Source organism: Palaemon carinicauda, chromosome 23, assembly GCF_036898095.1.
Source record: "Palaemon carinicauda isolate YSFRI2023 chromosome 23, ASM3689809v2, whole genome shotgun sequence".
Classification (NCBI taxonomy): domain Eukaryota; kingdom Metazoa; phylum Arthropoda; class Malacostraca; order Decapoda; family Palaemonidae; genus Palaemon; species Palaemon carinicauda.
In genome coordinates this window covers 26,030,876-26,038,218 of record NC_090747.1, presented here as the reverse complement: position 1 = coordinate 26,038,218, position 7,343 = coordinate 26,030,876, and positions in this window count along the sequence as shown.

The window sequence follows — 7,343 nt, the reverse complement described above, 5'->3', positions numbered from 1 at the left end:
TCTATTCTCTTCATAAAAATCCAAATATTCTTATCTATTTATCTATCTATCTATCATCTTTATATCTATCTATATATCTATCTTTCATCATCATTATTATTATTATTATTATTATTATTATTATTATTATTATTATTATTATTATTATTATTATTTATTAATTAATTAATTATTTAAGGAGAACATCTCTCTTTTGATTACCACAACTACGAACATTTCCTTTGAAGGCCTTACATAGGTTAAGTAAAGCAAGGATGTAAACTACTAAACTTTTAATTTGAACTATTTGATTTTAGCCTTATATCAATGGCATCAATCTACTTCTCCAATAATTTGCATTTAATCAAGTTTTGTTGAGAAGTACCCTTCTTTGTATTATGTATTCCATACAGTTTTATCATAATATAAACAAAAAACAAGGTAAAGTAGCTGGCCAGCATGATAATCAGAAAAGAGGTACCCGGCACAAACAAATATCGGCATCATCATCAGCCATCATCCACTGCAGAACAAAGGCCTCAGACATGTCCTTCCGCTTGCGTCTTTTTATGCCCTCTCTTTGTACGTCAATCCATCGTCTTTTTGTCCTTCCCCTGCTTCCTTTGAAATCTCTGGTGACCCATTCTGTTATAATTAATGCCCATCTATCAACTCTCATTACAATTACATGTTCTGCCCATGTCCATTTCTTTTTCTAATATGCTGTTAGAATATCCTCTGTTTAGTTTGCTCTGGTATCCATGTGGCTCTTTTTCTGTATCTCAGTGTTATTCCCATCAGTATTCTTTCCATAGCTCTTTAAATTTTAACTAGGTTATGTTCTATAGCTTTAGTAAGGCTTCAAGTGTCTAATGTATATGTTAATTCTGGTAGGAACATTTGATTGAATAATTTTCTTTTCAGGGAGAGTAAGATTTTACTTTTCAAAATATAATTTTCTTTCCTAAAGTTCTTCATTCTATGGTTATCCTTCTTTTGATTTCAGTCTTGTGTCCCAGGGAAACACTTACTGTCTTTTTTGAGCATGTCTAATCCTTTAAAAAGAATTGCTATAGGTTCATCCATAGTTATTATTTGTTGTTGTTATGCATTTTCATTGAGCATTGTCTTAGTTTTACTCATATAAACATTGAGTTAAGTGATTGGTAAATAAAAGTGGGTTAACAATGAATTTAAAGATTTTCATTTTTTTTTTTTCATGAGAAAGTGATGATACCAACTGTGATGTATGAACCGGAGTTATGGACAATAAAAGTATCGGTGATATATAAATTGAATTTTTTACAGATGAAGTGGTAGAGGAGTATGGCTGTGTATCTAAATTAAATAGGGTTAGGAACGAAGGATCGAGGGGGAGAACGGGTGTACGAAATGAGTTAGCAGTTAGAGTGGATACGAATGCTTCGAATTGGTTAGACTTGAGCCGTCTAAAAATAGGAATGAATGAAGAGTGATTGTGAAACACTTGTATGGGTCCTGCTGCTACCTCAGGTCACCTTTGTGACCAGTGAGGGAGAGGTAGTAGGGGAATCAGAATATGAAACTTTATGTGGTGGAAAACAGAAGAAGGTGGGCTGTAGCATGCTAGCAGTACCAGGAAGGTGAGGAATGATTAGAAGAAAAAATCCCTTTTTTTTTTGTCATATAATTCTCAGAATTTGGGGAAGAGCCAAGGTAGATAGACGAAAAAGTTGCTCCGAACAGTCTTTGTTTATAGCTACCAAGCTATGTTGACACTTAGGGAAAAGTGTTAGCGTCTCATATGATACAGAGTTAGATGGACTGAAAGACTGATGGAAAATCACTTCCGAATTTCCAAACTAGCACATATAAAAAAAAATCATTGGTAATAAGGAATATACAATTATTATCTCCGTTCATTCAAGAAAATATATTTGTTTTCAGTAATGGAATGACTAAGATGGTCCAACAGTGACTACTTAGTAGCCAAGTGTATTTAAATGTGAAACTGGTACTATCAACTAGCTCTTATATATGTAAATCAAACCACTAGTTGTATTTTATGATTAATTATCTTCCTCTTCCTTTTCCTCCTCCTCCTCCTCCTCCTAGTCCTCCTCCTCCTCCTTCTAGTCCTCCTCCTCGTCCTTCTTCTATTTATTATTATTATTATTATTATTATTATTATTATTATTATTATTATTATCATTATTATCATTATTATTATTATTATTATTATTATTATTATTATTATTATTATTATTATTATTATTATTATTATTATTATTATTATTCTATGAGCTACAACCTGGTTGGAAAACCTGGATGCAAAAAGGCCAAGGGCCTCAACATGAATAATATAACTCATTGAGGAGAGGAAATCAGAAAACAAATAAACTATAGGAGAAGTAATGAACAATTAAAGGAAAATACTTTGTGAATGGTAAATTTAAAAGAGATATTTCATATATAAACAATAAAAAGGGAATTATATAAGCCTTTTCAACATGAAACATTTGCTACAAGTTTAGAACTTTTGAGATTCTAACGATTAAACTACACGATTAGGAAAGCTGAAATAAACGTTCAAAAATATTGATGATTGAGAAGGCCTGACTTTTAAAATGAAATGTATACTTTGTATTAGGAACAGGATGGTACTGTCTGGGAAGATCTGAATGCGTATGGTGGTCCGAATTATGAAAAATCTTTTGCAAAATGCATGACGAACTTATTGAAAAAAGATGCAAGAGACAGATCAGCACCTATGATCCCGCTCAACATATTAGAATGAGAATCGGCAGCTGAGAACAGGACAGGAGAACAATACTCAAAACAAGATTCTTAATCGATATCTGGTTCATGATACTTCAAAAGTTATAGAAAATACAACAAATGTACCTTTATGTGAATGTATGTGGAAGAATATATGTCACCTTAATAAAGGGGATGTATATGCATTTGGGAATGCAATGTTAGACATGGCCAGAGAAGAGCGAAGTTGTATAAAGCTTATATATATATATATACATGTATATATATATATATATATATATATATATATATATATATATATATATATATATATATATATATATATATATATATATATACATATATATATATATATATATACATATATATATATATATATATATATATATATATATATATATATATATATGTATACATATATATATGTATACATATATATATATATATATATATATATATATATATATATATATATATACATATACATATATATATATATATATATATATATATATATTTAAATATATATATATATATATATATATATATATATATATATATATATATTTATATATATATATATATATATATATATATATGTGTGTGTATATATATATGGATATGTATATTATATATATATATATATATATATATATATATATATATATATATATATATATATATATATATATATATATATATATATGTATATATATATATATATATATATATATATATATATATATATATATATATATATATATATATAATGTACATATATGTATATATATGTATAAATAAGAATATATATATGTATATATATGTATATATATACATATACATTAATGGATTATGTGTTGATAACTAGAAGAATGTTTGGAAGATTGAAAGACGTGCACGTGTTTAGGGGTATGGCTAACAGTATGTCTGATCATTTTTTGGTGGAAGGAAAATTAGTCGTAGCAAAAGAGTGAGGGAATAGAGTAGGTGGACGTAAAAGCAAGCAAGTGAGGGTTGAAGAGCTAATAAAACTGGGGGTAAAAAGTAAATATCAGGAAAGGTTGAAAATGGCATATGACGAGGTGAGAGTAAGAGAAACTGGTAATTTAGAGGAGGAGTGGAAGTTAGCAAAAGAAAATTTTGTTGGGATTGCAAGTGATGTATGTGGCAAGAAGGTTGTTGGAGGCAGCATGAGGAAGGGCATTGAATGGTGGAATGAAGGAGTGAAGGTAAAAGTGGAAGAGAAAAAGAGGGCTTTTGAAGAATGGCTGCAGAGTAATAGTATAGAGAAGTATGAAAAATATAGAAAGAAAAATGTGGAAGTAAAGCGGAAGGTACGTGAGGCAAAGAGGGCAGCTGACCTGAGGTGGGGACAGGGACTGGGTCAGTCATATGAAGAGAATAAGACGAAGTTTTGGAAAGAAGTGAAGAGAGTAAGGAAGGCTGGCGCAAGAATTGAAGAGACAGTGAAAGATGGAAATGGAAGGTTGTTAAAAGGAGAGGAGGTAAGGAAAAGGTGGGCGGAATATTTTGAAAGTGCTGAATGTTGAGGATAATAGGGAGGCAGATATAATTGCTGTTCCAGGTGTTGAGGTGCCAGTGATGGGAGATGAGAATGAGAGAGAGATTACAATAGAGAAAGTGAGGAGAGCACTAGATGAAACGAGAGTAGGAAAAGCATCTGGTATGGATGGTGTGAAAGCTGAGATGTTGAAGGAATGGGGTGTGACTGTACTTGAATGATTGGTGAGATTGTTTAATATGTGTTTTGTGTTGTCAATGGTACCAGTAGATTGGGTTTGTGCATGTATTGTACCACTATATAAGGGTAAGGGAGATGTGCATGTGTGTTGTAGTTCAAGAGGTATTAGTTTGAGTGTAGTTGGGAAAGTGTATGGTAGAGTAATGATAAATAGGATTAAGGATAAAACAGAGAATGCAATCTTGGAAGTACAGGGTGGTTTTAGAAGAGGTAGGGGTTGTATGAATCAGATTTTTACAGTTAGGCAGATATGCAAGAAATATTTAGCAAAATGTAAGAAGGTGTATGTTGCGTTTATGAAATCTGGAGAAAGCATATGATAGAGTTGACAGGGAAGCAATGTGGAATGTGATGAGGTTATATGGAGTTGGTGGAAGGTTGTTGCAAGCAGTAAGAAGTTTCTACAAAGGTAGTAAAGCCTGTGTTTGAATAGGAAATGAAGTGAGCGATTGGTTTCCTGTGAGAGTGGGGCTGAGACAGGGATGTGTGATGTCACGGTGGTTGTTTAACTTGTATGTTGATAGAGTGGTGAGAGAGGTGAATGCTGGAGTGCTTGGACAAGGATTAAAACTGGTAGGCGAGAATGATCATGAATGGGAGGTAAATCAGTTGTTGTTTGCGGATGATACTGTACTGGTAGCAAACACAGAAGAGAAGCTTGACCGACTAGTGACAGAATTTGGAAGGGTGTGTGAGAGAAGGAAGTTGAGAGTTAATGTGGGTAAGAGTGAGGTTATGAGATGTACGAGAAAGGAAGGTGGTGCAAGGTTGAATGTCATGTTGAATGGAGAGTTACTGGAGGAGGTGGATCAGTTTAAGTACTTGGGGTCTGTTGTTGCAGCAAATGGTGGAGTGGAAGCAGATGTACGTCAGAGAGTAAATGAAGGTTGTAAAGTGTTGGCAGCAGTTAAGGGAGTAGTAAAAAATAGAGGGTTGGGCATGAATGTAAAGAGAGTTCTATATGAGAAAGTGATTGTACCAACTGTGATGTATGGATCGGAGTTGTGGGGAATGAAAGTGATTCTGTTTTCTTCTAGTGTTGTACCCTAGCGGGCTGCCGGCCTAAGTGGCTGGCAGTCAGGCAGTCGGAGTTCTCTGGTTCTTTTGCTGCCAGCCGGCATCGGTCGTATACCTTTGCCAGCCAGATATTATTATGCCATTGTCTGCCGGTCGCTACGAGTGGTGGCCGGCAGCCGGGTGCTACCTTGTGTAGTTGCCGGCCGGCAGTCAATGCCGGCCAGCACATGCATTTGAACTAGCGTTCTGCCACCTTATAGCTCTTAAGTAGTATACTTTAGATCTAGGTATGGTGAGTGCCGGCCGGCACATTACCTTCTATACTCTACCAGTATTCTTCAGTATAGTATATACTGTAGGGAGAAAACTATAGTATAGTATTGTTACAACACTGTGTTTTCTAACATTTTTGTGTTGTCTTGCACAGCCCTTTGGGGTTGCCTTACAGATAAAGAAAGTGAGTTCTTTCTTGTCTACTATCCGGTATTTTAAAATCATCCCTTAGGTGTGAGCTACACCTGTTTCCTCTGGAAATTTTCATTGGTTGCTCTAGGACAGATTAACCATATGCTTTTATTATCTGGAAGGTTGCAACAATTGACTGTGCGGGAAACACAAGTGTGTGTCTTTCCTTTCTGTTTTGTTATGCTAAACTATGCATATCCAGTGATACGTAGTTCACTTGATACTCATGGAAATTTCTTCTCTTTACAGAGGACCATCCGAAGTGCGGAAGTGTTTTCTGCAATGTCCGCAGCAAGAACTTCTGCGGACATGAGTTGTGTAGGAGGCACGCAGCATGGGCTGTCTCCATGGGTGATCTCCGGTATTGGGACCCTCAGGTATGTACCGTGTGCACTAACCTGTTTGCTAAGGCTTTTGATTCCCCTAGGACGGCGGAGTAAAGGGATATAGCAAGGGAGAAGCTTCGTACCTGGGTAAGGGGTTTCCAGAAGAACACCTCTGGACCTTATCGTCCAAGTGAGAAGATGAGGGCTTACCTTTTCCCCAGAGCATCAGCTGATGCAGTGATTACCCAGCCTCAAGAGGAGATCCCCGTAGTTCAGATCCCGGTGGATGCTGAAGTCGCGGTCGCCCTGCAGGACATCCAGTTGGATGACAGGATGTCGGACGTGTCCGAGCGTCTGGAGGAGGACCTCCTGGCAGAAGGCCAGGATGAAGATCAGGCTCCAGACATTGAAGAGGAAGAGGTCGACGAGGTGTCGGCTGCTCCGGTTCAGGTCCCTGAACCTATTCCCTCAACATCGTCCGCTCTCCCAGTAGAGCTGGGACAGGCCCTCTCCTCCATCGTTGGAATGATCCAACAGATGCAAAAGGAGAATAATGAGAAGGCAGCTGCAATGGAACTGCAGATGCAGAAACTTGCAGCATCACGTGGGCCCCAGAAGAGGCTCAACGTGAAAGACCTTCCCTTGTGCTCAGATGCTAACCCGTGGAGATATGCTGAGCACATGCCGATGACGGTCGGGAAGATCGTCATGTCGGAAAAGTTGGGCTCAGTTCCCCTAGAGGAGGTGGAATTCTGGCCCAGCAAAGGGTCGTATCCAGACTGTTATGTCCGTTTGAGGAAGGAACCAGCTTCAAAGGAGGAGACAGAGCCGAAGGAGGTCATAGTGATGGACCATGCTAAGGCTCAAACTTTGCTTTCATCCTCGATGAAAGAGAGGGGCTTCACGAAATCAAAGGTTGCTGCTTTGAGTAAGAAGCACCCTTCCTTTGTGTCCTCTCCTGCTAGAGCCTTCCCCTTTTTGCAGAAAGGGTTTGCGGCTGTGCTAAAAGCAGTCGAGGCTGGCAAGCCATGCCCCTC